At 37.3% G+C, this 21,163-nt stretch overlaps 1 long non-coding RNA gene across 7 annotated transcripts in view; it reads left to right on the top strand.

The window, feature by feature from the left end:
• LOC144312201 (uncharacterized) overlaps positions 1 to 21,163 on the top strand; it is a 73,783-nt gene that overhangs the window by 10,004 nt on the left and 42,616 nt on the right. For all 7 annotated transcript variants that reach the window (XR_013377646.1, XR_013377649.1, XR_013377648.1 and 4 more), the window contains exon 2: positions 7,226 to 7,286. This is a non-coding gene — a long non-coding RNA (uncharacterized LOC144312201). The remainder of the gene's footprint in view (positions 1 to 7,225; positions 7,287 to 21,163) is intronic.

The raw sequence follows: 21,163 nt of genomic DNA, 5'->3' as shown, positions 1-21,163 counted from the left end.
AGACACTGTGCTAAGTGCTGGGGAGTCAAAAATGGGAAATGCCAAGGATCTCACAGTTAATGATACTGATAATATAGCATGGTAAATGCAATTATTAAGATACATACTGGGGGTGGAGTGATGTCAGCATTATGGCTGAATAAGACATAGCTCATCTGTGCACCCCCCACCAACAATTTGACATCCATCCATGAACAAAAGTGCTTAGATGGGAGCTGTGGGATCTAGCACTATTTGCCAAGGGACCTGGGAGTTCTACCACCTGTGTGATTGGTAAGAAGCATATCAACCTTGGTCTCAGCTGTGGACATTACAGTGGCCTGTGATCCACTCCAGCCCCTCTCAACTACCATCTAGGAGTCCCTACAAAACACTCTTAGACAATCAAGGCCCAAAGAGCCATTGTAGAAGTCCAGGTTTCCAGAAATTTTCCAGGACAATATTGAAGCAAAAAAAAAAAGAGTGTCGACACATTGGAAAAGGAAGAACAGAGTCCTCACCTCTCCCCTAAGACAGTGCACAGCTTAAGGCCAAGAGATATTTGAGCCCATGATTTCTCCTGTTAACAAGGGAAAGTGAGAGCACATGGATGAGGAATTCACTTCCCCAGCTCTGCAGAATACTGTGAAAGGAGCTCATTTTTCTCTCAGCCCGTTCAGAGGGCTGAATCATAAACATAAGGACTGGAGAGTGGGAAGAGACTGAAGGAGAATCAGATAGGATTCTCAGAGGGTATTAAAGAGATGTGGATCTTACTAACTTTATTGTGGACTCCATCAAGAATCCAGCCAACTAGCTGCAGGGGACACTTTATCCACAGATCCTCTCACCTGGCCCATGGACACCCTCAGTCCTCAGTGCCATCCCCCCTCCCCCCCACACACACATACACACACTACGCAAACATATCTACAACCTGTATCCAGCTTCCTGTGTGCATTGATGACAGCTGTGAGAGCAAACTTTGGCATATGGCTAGTGAGCATTCACAGAGAGCCAGCTGGAATCTGTAGGCCAGAGAGAGATCACAAATTAAAGCTTTAATGCCACCTTTGGAAAAACAAGAAGGAAGCTGTCAGCACTCAACCTGGTACATTACAGGATCAAGAGAAGGTATATAAGCTTAAGAATTCTGCCACAAGAGGGAGCAAGAAGAATGGAACAGATGTGTAGAAGATCTGAGAAAACCTCAGAAACCCTAGCAGAGCTGATGGAAGTTATTTCTCTCCTGAAGGCAGCTAGGAAAGGCTAGATGAGGTGTCTGTCAGATTATCAAGACCACAATGCAAAACTTCAAAGAACATAAAAAAGCAAGGAAAATGATACCATGAAAGGATCACAGGAACTGTGAAACCCTTCAGGAACTGATGCCCAAAACCTAGAGATCTGCAATTTATCTGGTAAAGAACTCAGAATAGCTGTTTTAAGGAACCTGAATGAGCTACAATAAAAACCCCCAAACCAAACCAAAACCAAAACACACCAGCACAGAAAGACAATTCAACAGAATCAGGGAAAAAATACATGAAAAGAGAAGCTTGATAAAGAGATACAAATCATAAAAGAATAAAACAAATTCTGGAGCTGAAGAATTCAATGAATGAAATGCAAAAATGTTATAGAGAGCATCAACATCATAATGGAACAAGCAGAAGAAAGAACCCAAGTCAGAAGACAAGAACTTGGAGATTATTTAGTCAGAGAACAAAACAACAGCAACAACAATGAAAAAGAATTAAGAAAATCTACATAATCGATGGGATAACATATGAACAAACAATTTGAGAATTACTGAAGTTCCAAAAGGAGTCAAGAAGCAGGGAAGAAAGCTTAAAGAAATAATTGCTGAGGGGGCACCGGGGTGGCTCAGTGGTTGAGTGTCTGCCTTTAGCTCAGGTTGTGACCCCGGAGTCCTGCATCAGGCTCCCCATAGGGAGCCTGCATCTCCTTCTGCCTATGTCTCTATCACTTTCTCTGTGTCTCTCATGAATAAATAAACAAAAAATTTAAAAAGAAAGAAAGAATCAATTGCTAGGAAATTTCTAAATCTGGTGAGAGATTTAGATATCCAAGTTCATGAAGCTCATAGGTCACCAAACTCAACTTAAAAAGATTATCTCCCAAACACAGTAAATAAAACTGTCAAAGATCAAAGGCAAGTAGAGAATCTTAAAAGCACAAAAAGAAAAGAAGCTTGTAACTCACAAGGGACCCTCCTCACCACAATAAAGCTATTAGCATATTTCTAGCAGAAATCTTGCAGGCTAGGAAAAGTGCTGAAAGAAAAAAACGTACCAACTGACAATACTGTCTGGTAAAGCTGTCCTTCAGAAATGGAGAAATAGTCTTTCCCAGAAAAACAAAACCTGAGAGAGTTTATCCTAATAGAATAGCCTTTCTCCTTTCTTTCTTTCTTTCTTTCTTTCTTTCTTTCTTTCTTTCTTTCTTTCTTTCTTTCTTTCTTTTCTTTCTTTCTTCTTTCTTTCTTTTTCTTTCTTTTCTTCTTCTTCTTCTTCTTCTTCTTCTTCTTCTTCTTCTTCTTCTTCTTCTTCTCCTCCTTCTTCTTCTTCTGCTTCTTCTTTAGATTTTATTTAAATTCCAGTTAGGAGCATAATATTAGTTTCGTGTGTACAATACAGTGATTCAACACTTTCATACAATACCCAGTGCTCATCACAAGTGCACTTCTTAATCCTAATCACCTATTTTATTCCCTTCCCATACACTTCCCCTGTGGTAACCACCAGTTTGTTCCCTATATTTGGGAATCTATTTCTTGGTTTGCCTATCTTTTTCCCCCTTTGCTCATTTGTTTTGTTTTTTAAATTCCACATATGAGTGAAATTATATGGTATTTGCTTTTCTCTGACTGACTTATTTCACTTAGTATTCCAATAGAATTGTCTTATAAGAAATACTGAAATGGGGATGCCTGGATGGCTCAGCGGTTGAGCATCTGCCTTTGGCTCAGAGCATGATCCTGGGGTCCTGGGATTGAGTCCCATATCAGGATCCCCATAGGGAGCCTGCTTCTCTCTGTGCCTATGACTCTGCTTCTCTGTGTCTCTCATGAATAAATAAATAAATATTTAAAAAAGAAATACTGAAATTAGTTCTTCAAGCAGAAATAATAAGACACCAATTAACCTGAAAATATACAATCCAATGGTAAAGGTAAATATATAGTCAAATTCAGAATACCTAATACCATAATATGGAGATGTGTTAACCACTTAACTCCAATGTAAAGGATAAGAATATAAAAAATAACTATAGCTATAATAATTTTTAATGAATACCAATATAAAAAGAGGTAATGATGATATCAAAAACATAAAAGGTAGGAAAGTAAAAGGACAGAATTTTTGTATGTAAAAATTAAGTTGTTACCAGCATAAAATAGAATGTTATATCTATAAGATGTTTCATGTAGGCCTAGTAGTAGCCACAAGCAAAAACTTACAATTTATTTAAAAAAAAAAGAAAACTATAACAAGAGATAAATTATAAAATGATATCACTATAAAATGATAAATGAGTCAATCCAGAGCTGATTTTTTGAAAATATAAACAAAATCAATAAACTTTTAGTTAGACTAAGAGAAGACTCAAATGAATAAAGTCAGATATGAAAAAAGAGACATTATAACTGCAACCACAGAATTACAAAGGACATGAGACTACTATGAACATACACCAATAAATTGGATAAGCTAAAAGAAGCAGATAAATTCCTAGAAATGCACAACCTGCCAAGACTGAAACATGAAGAAATAGAAAATTGAAACCTACCAATAATAAGGAGATTGAATCAGTAATCAAAAATCCCCTACCTAAGAAAAGCCTGGACCTAGAGAGTTTCCTTGGTGAATTCTTCCAAACAGTTGAAGAATAAATAGCAATCTATCTCCAATTTTTCTGATCCTTCTGAAACTCTTCCAAAAGTTGAAGAAGAGAGAACATTACCTTGTACCAAAGCCAAATAAAGAAACTACAAGAAAAGAAAACTATGGACCAATACCTCTGATGAACATAGATGCAAAAAATCCTAAACAAAATATTAGCAAACTGAATTCAACAGCATGTTGAAAGGATAATATACCACAATCAAGTGGGATTTATTCCTAGGATGAAACGATAGTTCAATATATGTAAGTCAATAATGTTTTACACCATATTAATAGAATAAAAGATGAAAATCATATGATCATCTCAATTGATACAGAAAAATCATTTGGCAAAATACAACATCCTTTCAGAATAAAAGCTATTAACAAACTGAGCAAATAAGGAATATACCTCAACATAATAAATGCCATGCATGACAAACACAGTCAATGGTGAAAGATTGAAAGCTTTGGGATGCCTGAGTGACTCGGTGGTTGAGCATCTGCCTTTGGCTCAGGTGATCCCAGGGTCCTGGGATCGAGTCCCACATCGGGCTCCCTGTGTGGAGCCTGCTTCTCCCTCTGCCTATGTCTCTGCCTCTCTCTCCATGTCTCTCATGAATAAATAAATAAAACCTTTCCAAAAAAAAAAAAAGATTGAACGCTTTTCCTCTAATAAAAGGAAGAAGACAAATATGCCCATTCTCATCACTCTTATTCAACACATTACTTGAGTCCTAGACAGAGCAATTAGGCAAGAAAAAGAAATAAAAGGCATTCAGATTGGAAAGGAAGAAGTAGAATTATCTTTGCAGATTATATGATTTAAATATAGAAAATCCTAAAAAGCCTTAAAAAGCCATTGAACTAGTTAACAAATTAAAGTTGCAGGCTGCAAAATCAACATACAGAAATCAGTTGCATTTCTATACACCAACAACAAAATATCTGAAAAACAAAATAATCTCATTCATGATAGCATCAAAAACACTAAAATACTCAGGAATACATTTAACCAAGGCAGTGAAAATCTGTAAACTGAAAACTATAGAACTTTGATGAAATAACACAAATAAATAGAAAGCTATCCTGTGTTCATGGATTGTGAAAATTAATACTGTAAAAATGTTCATACTCCCCAATATATTTTGAATGCAACCCCTATCAAAATTCCAATGCATTTTTCACAGACAATAAAAAAAATCCTAAGATTCCTATGAAATCACAAAGGACCCTGAATAGTCAAAGCAATCCTGAGAAAGAACAAAGCTGGAGACATTACACTTCCTGATTTCAAACTATGCTACAAAGCTATATCAATCAAAACAGTATGGTAATGACATAAATATAGACACATGGACCAATGGAGCAGTATCAAGGGCCCATAAAAGAACTCTCGCATATACAGTCAATCGATATTTGACAAGGGATTCAAGAATATTCAGTGAGGACGTGATAGTCTCTTCAAAAAATAGTACCAGGATAACTGGATAATCATATACAGAAGGATGAAATTGGACCGCTATCTTACACTACTCACAAAAATTAACTCAACATGGATTTACAGACTTAACCATAAAACTTAAACCATAAAACTCCTAGAGAAGGGGATCCCTGGGTGGCGCAGCGGTTTAGCGCCTGCCCTTGGCCCAGGGCGCGATCCTGGAGACCCGGGATCGAATCCCACGTCGGGCTCCCGGTGCATGGAGCCTGCTTCTCCCTCTGCCTGTGTCTCTGCCTCTCTCTCTCTCTCTCTCTCTCTCTCTCTCTGTGACTATCATAAATAAATTAAAAAAAAAAAAAAACTCCTAGAGAAACATAAAAAGTTTCTTGACATTGGTCTCAGCAATAGTTTTTTGACATCAAAAGCACAAGCAATGAAAGCAAAAATAAATAAGTGGGACTACATTAAACTAAAAAGCTTCTGCTAATCAAAAGAAACAGTTTAAAAAATGGAAATGAAAACTATGGAATAAGAAAAAGTATTTGTAAATCATAAATTGGATAAAGAATTAATATTTTAAAAATATAAGGAAATCATACAAATCAATAGCAAAAAAACCAAACAACCCACTTTAAAAATGGGCAGAAGAACTGAATAGACATTTTTCCAAAGAAGACATAAAAATGGTCAACTGGTATATGAAAAGATGCTCAACATCACTAATCATCAAAGAAATACAATGAGATCAAAATCACAATGAGATTTCACCTCATACCTATTAGAATAGCTATCATCAGAAAACAAAGAGGTAACAAATGTTGGCAAGCATGGAGAGAAAAATAAATCCTTGTCCATTGTTGATGGGGATGTAAACTGGTCAGCCATCATGGAAAACAATATGGAGGTTCCTCCTAAAATTAAAAATAGAACTATTATGATCCACCAATTTCACTTTTGGGTATTCATCCAAAGGAAATGAAAACAAGATTTCCAAGTAATATCTGAACTCCCACGTTCATTGCAGTATCATTCATAATAGCAAAGATGTGGAAAAAGCCTAAATGTCTATCAATGGATGAATGAATAAAGATGTGTATATGTACACAATGGAATATTATTCAGCCATGAGAAAGAAGGAAATCCTGCAATTGGCAACAAGATGGAGGCAGGCAGTGGAAGATAAGTCTGGAAGTGCAACACAGGTCAGATCACAATACTTAGTACTTTATTCTGCCAGTTGATGATTTAAGCAAAGGGAACAAATGTGAGAACCCACAGGACTCTGATATACAAGTCAGATATAATGAGCTTCACTGTTTGAAGTAGAAGTGTAGGATCCAAAGGCTAACCCATAACCTCTCTTCTTTCGTCCTCTTGCCCCTCTGCAAAACCACTACTGAGGCTGTGGGGAGTTACACATTTCAAGAACAGATTTGGATTACATAGAATGCTTTGACATGTCTGTGGATGATGGATTTGAAGGCAGTCTGAGGACAGAGAGGAGATTGTAGTAGTAGTACATTAAAAAGAGAGAGAGAGAGAGAGAAGCAATAGGGATTTCTGTTTCCAGATAGGTTTGTCCTGAGAATCAGAAGAACTGAAATATAAAAATTATAATTGATGGGGTGTCTGGCTGGCTCAGTGAGTAGAATGTGTGACTCTCGATCTTGGGGATTAAGTAGAGATTACTTAAAAATAAAGCTTTTTTAAAAAAATTATGATTGAAAAGGGATGAGATTGCTGCAGAAACCATGAGACTCTCAAAGGTAAGCTCTTGAGTATTTATAACCATTCTTCTGTAGTACAAACTAGAAGGTAAAAATTTGGGCTTAACACAGGCAGCAGGCCAATACTGAAGGGCAGAGAAACAAGCAGACCTTTCTGTCGTTCACAGTGCTGGAGGGACAGAACTGGAGACTAAGGGACCTCCACATGCAACTGGTTTTCTTCTCAAGGTATGTACCAGAGTCTTAAACTGTGCCAGTCAGGAAGCTAAGGAACTAAACTTTTGAAACTATAGTGTAATTTTTTTGCAATCTCATAGTGTGGAGAGACAGAGGAAAGGGGAGTTAAAAAACTGAGGTAGGAACAGACACTCATGATCTACAGCCCTTTTTCTCCATGGAGTACTTGTTGATTTGGTTGTGGTGAAAGGCTGAGATTCAGACTGGATCTCTGACAGAGGGTGACTGTTTATGACAGAAAAACCAGTAGTACTTTTGGTGGTTTCCAGCAGATCTGGGAGTCTTCAAAAATATGGATATTTCACTCTCAAAATATCTGCCAAATTCTGCAGCTCTTCTTAAGAAGCAAAAGGCTAAAACTGGGAATCAAAAATATTGAAAAGCAGAATGGAATTTCCTGCAGTCCCTCTGCTCTGAGGAAACAGTCCTAGAGCCTTGTGTACTCTAAACAAGGGTAAGCCAGGCATAGATTGAATTGGACAAATCAGCAAACCAGCGCAAACTAAGTATAGATCTTGATTGCCTTAAAGTGATCATCCTCACCTGCAGAGGGAAGAGTGAGCCTTCTTTCATGGAAAATAACATCATCTAGTGTCTCTAACAGTTTTTATACACCTTGTCTGGCTTTTGATAAAAGCATAACTACAAGTGATTCAGTTAATTGGAATTAGCAGACAGACTTTAAAATCACTGATTAAGTATTTAAAAAATAGAAAAAAATGGAGAAAATAATTTAGGGACTTAATAGAAAACTGAAATATGTAAAAAAAAAGATAGTTCTAGAACTGAAAAATACAATCTGAAATTACTGCAATATTTGAAATTGAGTGGGATTTTTTTTTAAAAAGATTTTACTTATTTATTCATGAGAAACACAGAGAGGCAGAGACAGAGGCAGAAGCACACTCCATGCAGGGAGCCTGATGTAAGACTTGATCCCAGGACCACAGGATCACACCCTGAGCCAAAGGCAGGTACTCAACCGCTGAGCCACCCAGGCATCCCAAGTGAGTGTGTTTAAGAACAGATTGTATGCGAAGAATATCGGATTAGTGAACTGGAAAAAAGATGAATACAAAATTTCCAAACTAAAGCCCAAAGGAAAGAAGAGAGAGAGAGAGAGAAAAAAGAAAACATGTTAGGAAATGTGGGACAGTCAAAAGTTCAAATATACTTTATACTGCAGTCTTAAAGGGAAGAAATAAAATGAGGCAGAGTCAATACTTGATGAATATTTGAGATTTTCCAAAACTGATGAAATGTATCAACCTACAGATTTAAGAAGCTCTGTGAACCTCAAGCAAGATAACAACAAAGCTACACTTTGTAGCAAAACTGCTAAAAATAAAAAATAAAAGAATAATCTTAAAAGTAGTCATAGAAAAGAGACATATTGGGGCACCTAGGTGGCTCAGTGGTTGAGGTCTGCCTTTGGCTCCGGTCAAGATTGCAGGGTCTTGAAAAAAGAAATTTAAAAAATCTTTGAAAAAAAGAAAAGAGACATATTATTTTTAGAGCAGCAACAATAAAACTAACAGTTGATTTATCAGCAGAATGGTAGAATCCAAAAAAGACAGTGGATTGTCTTTACAGGGGTGAAAGAAAATGATAACTTAGAATTCTATTCCCAGTGAAAATATCCCATAAAAATAATGGCAAAATAAAAACATTTCAGGAGAAAAGGAGCACTTGTCGCAAGTATATTAGCATTTAAAGAAATACTAGGGATGCATAAGTGGCTCAGTTGGTTGAGCTTTGGAATCTTGATTTTGGCTCAGGTCATGATCTCAGAGTAGTGGGATAGAGTCCCTCATCAGGCTCCATACTCAGTGAGGAATCTGCCTGAGATTCTCTCTCTTCTTCTCCCTCTGTCCCTCTCCCCCCATTGTGCTCTGTCTCTCTCTCAAATAAATAAATATGTCTTAAAAAAAAAAAAAAAAAGGAACTACCAAAAGGAGTTCTTTAGTCAGAAGGTAAATGACCTCAGATGGAAACATGAAAATGCGAGAAGCAATGAAGAGCACTGGAAAAAGTAACTTTGGAGGTAAGTATACTGGCAATGACATGCAAAATAAGAATATTAATGTCTTGTGGAATTTTACTTATATATAGAACTAAATAAAATACATGATAATAATGATGAATAAGATAGGAAAGGGATAACAGAGTCCAAGAAGTATAAGGTTCTTACATTACTAGGAAAATAATAAAAGTAATAATATATATTAAACTGTAATAAGACAAAGATGAATCTCTTTATTCAGGATAATCATACACTTGAAAGAATAAAAGAATGTCTAAAATGCTATCGGGGGGACACCTGGGTGGCTCAGTGGTTGAGCACCTGCCTTTGGCCCAGGGTGTGATCCTGGAGTCCCAGGACCGAGTCCCACATCGGGCTCCCTGCATGGAGCCTGCTTCTCTCTCTGCCTGTGTCTCTGCCTCTTTCCGTGTGTCTCTCATGAATAAATAAATAAAATATCTTTTAAAAAATAAAACAAAATGCTATCAGAGGGAAAAACAGGACTATTACAAAAATTAATTCAAAAGAAGGCAAGAAAAGAGAAGAAAAATAAAACATATTTTTAAAAACCCAGGATAATACAAACCCAATTACATCATCAGTAACTCCATTAAATGCAAAGAACTAAATATTCCAGTTAAAAGACTAAAATTGTTATATTGGGTAAAAATTGAATCAAATGAAACCAAACAACATATTAAGTACAGGAGACACACATTTTAAAAAAGACATAGAAAGGTCCAAAGTTAAAAACCAGAAAGATAAACACTGTAAATGTTAGCCAAAATGAAAGCTATATTAATATTTGATAAAGTAGGGACACCTGGGTAGCTCAGTGGTTGAGCATCTGCCTTCAGCCCAGGGTGTGATCCCAGGATCTGGGATGGAGTCCCACATTGGGCTCCTTGCAGGGAGCCTGCTTCTCTTTCTGCCTGTGTCTCTGCTTCTCTCTCTATGTCTCTCATGAATAATTAAATAAAATCTTAAAAAAAATATTCGATAAAGTACACTTGAAGTCAAAAGCATTATTAGAAGCAGAGATATCCCTTAGTTAGAAAAGGGTTACTCTGTTAGTAAGATTTCATAATTTTATGTGTGTGTATATCCAATAATTCTCTTCAAAATCTTTAAAACAAAAATAAACCAATAAATAGATAATTTCACATTAATAAAGGGGAAACTTTAACGTATTACCCTTAATGTCTATGAAAACAAGCATATACACACGGTGAACACAATTAATAAACTTGATTGATTAGCACATATTATAAACACTGCACCTAATAACAACAAATGCATATTCTCTTCAAATGTAAATGGAATCTTTATCAAAATTTACCATATGCTGGGTCATAAAGCAAGCTTCAACAAACTTCTAAGAATTAACATTCAGGTTACATTTTCTGCTCATGGAGAAATTAAGCTAGCAATCAATTGCAAAAATATAACTAAAAAAAATCCAACTGCTGAGAAATTGAATAATACATTTCTATAATTCAAGGATAAATGGAAAAATCAAAACAAGACTTTGAAAATATTTTAACCTAATGAAGATACAATATTTCAAAATTGGTAGGATATAGTTTAAGTGGGGCTTAGGAGAATATATATATATATATATATATATATATATATATATATATAGTCTTAAGTGCACATATTACAAAAGAAGAAAGGCTAAAATCTGTTTCAATTTCAAGAGGCTAAACAAAAATTAAATATCAAACTAAAGGAAGAAAAAGAAAATAGTAAATATCAATATTTTCATCAATCAATGGACATTTAGGCTCTTTCTGTAATTTGACTGTTGTTGATAATGCTGCTATAAATAGATAAGAGTTCATGTATCCCTTCAAATCAGTATTCTTGTGTCCTTTGCATAAACACCTGATAGTACGATTTTGCTGGATTGTAGGTAGTTATATTTTTTACTTTTTGAGGACCCTCCACACTCTGTTTTCTAGAGTGGCAGCACCAGTTTGCATTCCCACCAACAGTGTTAGAGTTCCCCTGTCTCCACATCCTCACAAACATCTGTTGTTTTCTGTGTTAATTTCTGCAATCCTGACTGGTATGAGATGATATCTGATTGTAGTTTTGATTTGTATTTCCCTAATGATGAGTGATGTTGAGCATCTTTCCATGTGTCTGTTGCCATTTGTGTTTTCTTTGGAAAAACTTCTATTCATGGCTTCTGCCCATTTCTTAAATGGATCATAGGGTTTGGGGGTGTGAATTTCATAAGTTCTTTATACATTTTGGATACTAACTCTTTATCAGATAAGTCATTTGCAAATATCTTCTCCCATTCTGAAGGTTGCCTTTTAGTTTAGTTGGTTGTTTCTTTCTTTCTTTTTTTTTTTTTTAAGTTGGTTGTTTCCTTCGCTGTGCAGAAGCTTTTTATGAAGTCCCAATAGTACATTTTGCTTTTGTTTCCCTTGCCTCAGGAGACATATCTAGTAAGAACTTGTTACTGACAATGTCAACAAGCTTATTGCTTGTGTTCTCTAGGATTTTGATGGATTTTACTGTCTCACACTTAAGTCTTTCATCCATTTTCAATTTATTTTTGTGTTTGGTGTAAGAAAGTGGTCCAGTTTCATTCTTCTGCATGTTGCTCTCCAGTTTTCCCAGCACCATTTGTTGAGGAAACTGTCTTTTTTTCCATTGGATATTCTTTCCTGCTTTGTTGAAGATTAGTTCACCATATAGTTATGGGTTCATTTCTGGGTTTTCATTCTATTCCACTGATCTATGTCTTTTTTATGTGCCAGTATCATACTGTCTTGATCACTATGGCTTTGTAATGTAACTTGAAGTCCAGAATTGTGATGTCTCCAGCTTTTTGTTTCTTTTTCAAGATTGCTTTGGCTATCTGGAGTCCTTTGTGGTTCCATACAAATTTTAGGATTATTTATTCTAGCTCTGTGAAAAATGCTGTTGGTATTTTGATAGAGATTGCACTGAATGTGTAGATTGCTTTGGGTAACGTAGACATTTTGACACTACCTGTTCTTCCAATCCAGGAGTATGGAATGTTTCCCATTCCATTTCTTCCACCAGTGTTTTATAGTTTTCAGAGTAGAGATATTTTACCTTTTTGGCTAGGTTTATTCATAGGTATCTTACGGTTTTTGGTGCAATTGTAAATGAGATCAAGTCCTTGATTTTTCTTTCCATTACTTCATCACTAGTGTACAGAAATGCAACAGATGTCCGGACATTGATTTTGTATCCTGTGACTTTATTGAATTTCTGTATTAGTTCTAGTAATTTTGGGTGGAGTCTTTGGATTTTTTTTTAAGATTTTTATTTATTTATTCATAGAGACACACACAGAGACAGAGACAGAGAGAGAGGCAGAGACACAGGCAGAGGGAGAGAGAGAGAGAGAGAAAGGCAGAGACACAGGCAGAGGGAGAAGCAGGCTCCAGGCAAGGAGCCCGACATGGGACTCCATCCTGAGTCTCCAGGATCACGCCCTGGGCTGAAGGCAGCGATAAACTGCTGACCAACCAAGCTGCCCTCTTGGATTTTCTACAGAGTATCATGTCATCTGCAAATAGTGAAAGTTTTCCTTCTTCCTTGACTATTTGGATGTTTTTTTATTCCTCTTTGTTGTCTGCTGAGGCTAGGACTTCCAGTACTATGTTAAATACCAGTCATGGAGTAGATATCCTGTCCTGTTCCTAACCATAAAGGAAAAGCTCTCAGTTTTTCCCCATTGAGGATGATATTAGCTGTGGGGTTTTGGTGTATGGCCTTTACTATATCTTCTTTGTTGAGGGTTTTTATCATGAATGGATGTTGTACTTTGTCAGATGCTTTTTTTAAGATTTTATTTATTTATGAGAGAGACAGAGAGAGAGAGAGAGAGACAGGCAGAGGGAGAAACAGGCTCCCTGCAGGGAGCCTGACCTGGGACTCCATTCCCTGGGCTGAAGGCAGCGCTAAACCACTGAGCCACCCGGGCTGCCCTGTCAGATGCTTTTTGTGCAACAATTGAAAGGGTCATAAGGTTCTTATCCTTTCTTTAATTAATATAGTATATCATACTGATTGATTTGCAAATATATTTTTTAAGATTTTATTTATTCATTAATGAGAGACACAGAGAGAGAGGCAGAGACATAGGCAGAGGGAGAAGCAGGCTCCTTGCAGGGAGCCCAATGCAGGACCCAAACACCTGAGATCACACTCCAAGCCCAAGGTAGATGCGCAACCACTGAGCAACCCAGGTGTCCCTGATTTGCAAATATTGCAGCCCAGGAATGAATCCCACTGTTTGTGGTGGATTATTCTTTTAATGTACTATTATTAGATTTGATTTGCTAGTGTTTTGAGAATTTTTGCATCCACGTTCCTCAGGGATGTATTAGTATACTAGACAGTAGTTTTTGTTTTATTTTGTTTTGTTTTGTTTCGTTTTGTTTTTGTGGAGTTTTTGTCTCATTTTAGAATCAGGGTAATGCTGGCCTCATAGAATGAGTTTGGAAGTTTTCTTTCCATTTCTATTTTTTGGAATAGTTTGAGAAGAATAGGTATTAACTCTACTTTAAATGTTTGCTAGAATTCCCCTGTGAAGTCTTCTGGACCTGGACTTTTGGTTGTCAGGAAATTTTTTTTTTAAAAGATTTTATTTATTTATTTATTCATGATAATCACACACACACAGAGAGAGGCAGAGACACAGGCAGAGGGAGAAGCAGGCCCCATGCTGGGAACCTGATGTGGGACTCGATCCCGGGTCTCGAGGATCACGCCCCGGGCAGAAGGCAGGCGCTAAACCGCTGAGCCACCCAGGGATCCCCGGGAAATTTTTTTTTTTAATATTTTATTTATTCATTTTTGAGAGAGAGAGAGAGCGCCAGGGGGAGCAGGACAGAGGGAGAGAAGCAGACTCCCTGCTGAGCCCAGAGCCCAACACGGGGCTTGATCCCATGACACCTAGATCATGATCTGAGATGAAATCAAGAGTCAGATTGCTTAACTGACTGAGCCACCCAGGCACCGTTGGGAGATTTTTGATTACTGATTCAGTTGCTTTGCTGGTTCTGTTAATTGCTTTGCTGGTTCAGTTCAATTGCTTTGCTGGTCTGTTCAAGTTCTCTAAGTCTTCATTTTGGTAGTTTATATATTTCCAGAAATTTATCCATTTCTTCTGAATTGTCCACTTTGTTGGCATATATTTTTTCATAATATTCTCTTATCATTGTTTGTATTTATGTAGTGTTGGCTATTATTTCTCCCTCTCATTTGTGATTTTATTTATTTGGGTCCTTTCTCTTTTCTTTTTGCTAAGTGTAACTAAGGGTTTATCCATTTTATTAATTTTTTCAAAGAACCAGCTCCTGGTTTCTTTGATCTGTTCTGCTGATTTTTTGGGCTTTTATTTGTTTGTTTCTGTATCATTTATTTCTGCTCTTATCTTTATTATTTCCCTTCTTCTGGTAGCTTTCAGCTTCATTTGTTGTTCTTTTTTCCAGCTCCTTACAATGGTAAGGTTATGTTGTGTATTTGAGATTATTCTTGCTTCTTGAGGGAGGCCTGTATTGACATATATTTCCCTCTTGTAGTTACTTTTGCGGCATTCCAAAGGTTTTGGACCATTATATTTTCATTTTCATTGGTGTCTATGTAGTTTTTAATTTCTTCTTTGAGTTCAACTACTAGTTGACCCACTCATTCTTTGTAGCATATTGTTTAACCTCCATTTGTGTGGTTTCTCAAAATTTTTTCTTGCAGTGGACCTCAAGTTTCATAGCATTGTGGTCAGGAAATATGCATGGTATTATTTCAATCTTTTTGTACTTGTTGAGGCCTGATTTGAGACCTGTTATGTGATCTATTCTGTAGAATGTCCCATGTGCACTTAAAAAGAATGTGTATTCTGCTGCTTTAGGCTGAAATGATCTGAATATATCTGTTAAGTCCATTTGGTCCAGTGTGTCATTTAAAGCCATTGATTCCTTGTTGATTTTCTACCTAGATGATATGTCCATTGTTGTAAGTGGGGTTTTAAAGTCCCCTACTATTATTGTATTACTACCAGTGAGTTTTTTTCTGTTTGTTATTAATTCTTTTATATGTTTGGGTGTCCCAAAGTTGGGAGCCTTAATATTTACAATTGTTAGATCTTCTCATTGGATAGTTCCCTTAATTATGATATAGTGTCTTTCTTCATCTCTTGTTATAATCTTTGGTTTAAAATCTAATTTGTCTGATATGAGTATGGTTACTCTGACTTTCTTTTGACATCCATTAGCATGATAGATGTTTCTCCATCCCCTCACTTTCAATCTGACTTTAGGTCTAAAATGATTTTCTTATAAAGGCAGCATATAGATGGTCTTGTTTTTAATTCAATCCTGTGTGTTTTAATTTGAGCATTTAGTCACAGTAACTATTGATAGATATGTATTTAATGCCATTTTATTACTTGTTTTGTCATTGTTTCTGGAGATTTTCTCCAGAAAAGAAGTCTTTGACAGTTTCAGTCTTTCCATCATACTCAATGAGTCTCCTTTAATATTTCTTTTCATTTTTTTAAAAGATTTTATTTATTTATTCATGAGAGACACAGATAGAGAGGCAGAGACACAGACAGAGGAGAAGCAGGTTCCATGCAGGGAGCCCGATGTGGGACTCTATCCCAGGACTCCAGGATCATGCTCTGGGCCAAAGGCAGGTGCCAAACTGCTGAGCCACCCGGGGATCTCCTCCTTTAATATTTCTTGCAGGACCAGTTTATTGGTTATGAACACCTTTAGTCTGTGTTTGTCTGGGAAACTCTTTTTTTTTTTAAAGGTTTTATTTATTTATTTGAGAGAGAGAGAGAGTGAGAGAGAGAGAGCGTGAGTGGGGGGAGGGGGCAGAGGGAGAGGGAGAAGTAGGCTCTTGAGCAGGAAGACCAACACAGGGCTTAATCCCAGGACCCTGAGATTATGACCTGAGCCTAAGGCAGACACTTAACTGACTGGGCCACCCAGGTGCCCCATGTCTGGGAAACTTTATCAATCTTTGTATTCTGTATGATAGCCTTGCTAGAGTATTCTTGGCTGTAGATTTATTTGCTAAGAGTATTCTTGGCTGTAGATTTACCCATTCAGCACACTGAATTTATATATATATATAATGTCACTTTCTTGTTCTGGCTTTCCTAGTTTCTGTGAAGCAATCTGCAACTAGCTGTATAGTTTTCCCTTGTAAGATAGGGACTTCTTTTTTCTTGTTGCTTTTAAGATTTTTTTATCACTATATTTTGCGAATTTAACTACAATATGTCTTGGCATTGGTCTGCTTTTGTTGATTTTGATAGGAGTTCTCTGTGCCTCCTGGATTTGGATGTCTGTTTCCTTCCCCAGGTTAGTGAATATTTCAGCTATTATTTCTTCAAATAAACCTTCTGCCTCCTTTCTCCCTCATTTCTCCTTCTAGGACTCCTATGATACCGTTATTATATTTGATCGAATCAGAGTTCTCTTGGACTGCTCTCTTTTGTTCAGCTTCATTATTTTCCATAATTTTATTTTCTATATCACTTATTCATTTTCCTCTGATTCTTTCATGCTTGTGGTTATTACAGCCAGTCTGTTTCAAATCTCAGTTACTGCATTTTTCATTTCTGCCTATTCTTTTTAACTCTTTTATCTCCGTGGTAAGAGTCTCCTGATGTCTTTCATGCTTTTCGCAAGCTCAGCAATTATCCTTATGATTGTTGCTTTAATTTCTCCATCAGACATATTACTTATATCTCTTTCAATTAGATCTCTGGGTGTGACCTTTTCTTGTTTTTCCTTTTGGGATGAATTCCTCCATTTTGGCATTTCATATAGGTCTCTGTCTTCTTCTATTAGAAAAGCCTGTTATGTTTCCTGCTCCTGAAAGTAATGGCTTTTTGAAGAAAAGGTCATATAATATCCAGAGCCTGGTGCATCAGGGAGTGTCTCTGGTGTATGCTGTATGCACTTAGTTGTGTTTTAGCTGCTCTATCCAACAGGTCAGTTGTCTGCAGAGGTTCTTGCCTGCAGTGAGCAGTGTTTGGATCGCTAGAGTTTTAATTAGGTGTGCTCTGGTCTACTTAATAATTGAGCCCTGATGCTACTTCCACTAGAACTGAAGCCTTGCAGAGCTCTGTTGTTGGTAGATGAGGTGAATGCTAGGGTTTGTACTAGTCTTCTGGATCTTCTGGAGAAATGGCCCAGTGAGCTGATGCTTAGGCACACTTGCCTAAGAAAATCAGTACCACAGGGGGGCAGGACTTGGTATAAGGAGGTTAGGCAATCAGTGCTGGTGCTATGCTGTTTATTGAAGTTGGTTTATGCTGAGGAGTGGGGAAGGGAAATGGCACCAGCCAGCCCCTTTGTCTTCAGAGAGGGGACCTCATGCTTGCTACTCTCAGGGAAGCACTCCCAGAAGAGTGAATAACTTCCCCTTGTGTGTCCCAAGTATTTTTCAATCACTGTTTTCATGCTATCTCTGGGTTGCTTGTCTCCCTGGATCAGCATAGTACACTTTAGGCTCTATTCCAGCCAAGCCTGCTTTGAAAACTCCAGACTTTAGGGACCTAGTGTGGCAGGGGGACCTGCATTGGTCTTCCGGGGAAGGGACTCATTGTACTGGGACTGATGCAAGTTTGACCAATAAGGGCAGTGGCACCAGGGTACAGGGTCATGGTATTTGGAGCAAAGGAGGCTGACAGCCAGTATCTGGCTTAGCAACCCTCACGAAGTTATCCATGTGCCTATGTTGAGGGGCAAGAAAGGGAAATGGTGACTGTGGTCTCTTGTCCTAGGAGATGCACCTCTGTGAAAGCCACCTCATAGATAAACTCTAAGAAAAGTGAACATCCTCTCCCCATGCCCATTAGGCAATCCTCAGATCATGGCATCTGCCCTGGGGTTGCTTGCATGCCTTCTCTTCAGGAGCAGGGCAGCACCCTCAGGGCTCTATCTCAGCCAAGCCTGTTGACCTCTTGAAACTCTAGTCTTTAATCCCCGCTGGTTGCAAAAACTCACAAAAATCAGCCCCTCTCTTTTTCCCAGGCAATGGCTTTGGGGAAATGTACTCCATGTGCATATCCCTGTGTACTCTACTCTCTCTCATCTTTCTCCTTGACTAGGACTCTCTCCTGTCTACAGAACCCGGGATTCATTTCTACTCCAAACCACATCTCTGCACTTCCTACCTTCCTCCACGTGGCCTCTTCTTTTCCTCTAGTTGTTCAGTTTGTTCTGTCAGTCCTCGGGTGAATTTCTTGGGTATTCACAATGATTTGATAGTTATCTAGTTGTGCTTGAGGATGAGCCCAGCCTAGCATTCTTCTCCTATGCCACCATCTTAGCATACCCCCAGAAGTTAGTGATTGTGAACGAGGATAGTGCATCACAAAGGGGGTTTAGTTCAGAAATGTAGAGATATTTTAACATTTGAACATCAGTTAATATAATTCATACTACATTAATAGAGGAAAAAGGGTAAAAATACAATAATAATTTTGATTGATGTGGAAAAAGCACTAAATGAAATTTAACATGTAACTCAACAATGATAAAAATGCTTCATAAATTAGGAAAAGAAAAAAAAAATTAAAAAAAAAAAAGGAAAAGAAGGAACTTGGTAATAAACATCATACTTAAAACAATGAAAGCATTTCCTCAGAAATCAAGAAAGGATACTTGCTATCACTATTTTTATTCAACATGATACAGGAGGTCATAACTATTGCAACAAGAAAAGGAAATTATATATTGGAAATGAGGAAGTTATCATTATTCACAGGTTACATAATTATAATTGTAGAAAACCTTAAAATTCTACAAACCATTAAAAAGTGAATTTAGCAAGGCTGCAAAATACTAATCAAATATTATAAATTGATTTCTATATAGTAAGAACAGAAAATAAGATGAAAAAACCTTAATACATTTTAAAAATTAGATACCTAGGAATAAATCCAATGAAAAATATGCAAGACATCTATACAGAACACTACAAAACAATCAGTATATGTGTGTGTGTTCATGGAATGGAGGAAATCACGAATGAATGAATTCATACAATGAATTTTGAGGTGACCTTAAATTTTCTCATGGAAAAGTGGGAGACTATGTCCCCTTCCCTTCGGAAGGGCTTATGACTGCTTCAACCAATAAACTACAACAGAAGTGATACTATGTAACTTCAAAGGTGAGATTATAAAAGGTCATGGAGCTTTCTCTATTTTCTCTTTGAACACTTGTCCCCAGCTACTCCCTCTTAGAACTGACCTACCATGTTGTGAGCTCAAGTCACATAGACTATTAATAAGTGCTCTGGTATACAATACTTGTCCGGGTCCCAACATCTGGGCAAAGAATCCTCCTAATGATTTAAGCCCCAGATCCTAACCCCCAGCGGAGGCTTTAAGTATCATGGAATAGATAAGCTATCCCTACTGTGCCCCATCCCAATTCCTCATCCAACATTATTCATGAGCATAATTAAAAAAAAAAAAAGGTTTTTCTTTTACACTACTTAGTTTGGGGTGATTTGTCATTCAGCAATAGATAGAACAAAAGATGTCTTCACCAAAATTGCTCTATAGGTTCAATACAATCCCAATTAAAATCTCAGCAGAACAAATGGAAAAACTGATCCTGAGATGCATTTGGAATCACAAGGGACACAAGTCAAAACAATATCACAAAAGAACAAATCTGGAAGACCCATACTTCCTGATTTCAGAAGTTACTACAAAGCTACAGTTATCAATATAGTATGGTATTAAGGGATGTAGATCAATAGAAGAGTCCAGGAATAAACCTCTATGTTCAGCTGATTTTCAAGGGTACCATGACTATTCAAGAAGGGCTTACTTACAAGGTTGGCCCTCAGCTGACATCCAAAACCTTAGCTTTTGAAATTTTCTCCATATGATAAGGTTGTATTAGCTGTGCTAATCTGACCAGACTGTTTAAAAAAGCATGTGATTTATGATGAACACTTGCTTTTCTTCTGGGAAATCAGAATTTGGTGAGCAAAGGGTGCCGTATGATTTAGCCCCCAGTAAAACCCTGGACGTTGAGCTTTTAACAGGCTTCCCTGGGCAGAAATACTGTGCCCATGTTAATGCATTTCACTGTTGGAGTATAATCTGTGTGGGCTCTTTGAGGACTGCATAGGAAGTCTGCACATGGGTTCCTCTAGATTCATTCCTCTAGTCATTCCCTCTTCCTGGCCGAGTTGTGTATCTTTGCTATATCACTATAATAAATCTTAGCTAAGTATTACAATATGCTTAGTCTTGTGAATCACATTGACACACTGAATGTGTGGGTGGTTATGGGCTCTTAAAATGAGTGGGTCAGGGGGCACCTGGGTAGCTCAGTGAGTGGAGCATCCAATTCTTGGTTTTGGCTCAGGTTGTGGTCTTAGAGTCCTGGGATTGAGCCCTGCATGGGGCTCTACACTCAGCACAAAGTCTGCTTGAGGTTCTTTCCCTGTCCCTCTGTCCCTCTCCCCCAGTCATGCTCTTTCTAAAATAAATAAAATCTTTTTAAAAAATGAGTGCTTCAGAAGTGCCAACACAAGTGGTGTCACAACTGGCTTCCACAAGACGCATATTAAGGGTTTATTGTATTTCATACACAACGCCTAGTGATTTTTTTGAACTAAAGAGATCTTCACACAAATTATATTGGGAAAGCCTAGCTCAGATTTTATATATTTGTCAGAATAAAAGCAACTTCCTCATGAGTTAAGGCACATCCCTTCCTCTACAAGTAGAACCTAATAGAGTGCTAAAGAAAGCTTTTAAAGAAACATCTTATTATACAAAAATGGCTCCAATTGTTAATACTTTTTA

Source organism: Canis aureus, chromosome 4, assembly GCF_053574225.1.
Source record: "Canis aureus isolate CA01 chromosome 4, VMU_Caureus_v.1.0, whole genome shotgun sequence".
NCBI lineage: Eukaryota > Metazoa > Chordata > Mammalia > Carnivora > Canidae > Canis > Canis aureus.
The sequence above is the reverse complement of the archived record's forward strand: the minus strand, read 5'-3'. Positions and strand labels throughout refer to the sequence as shown.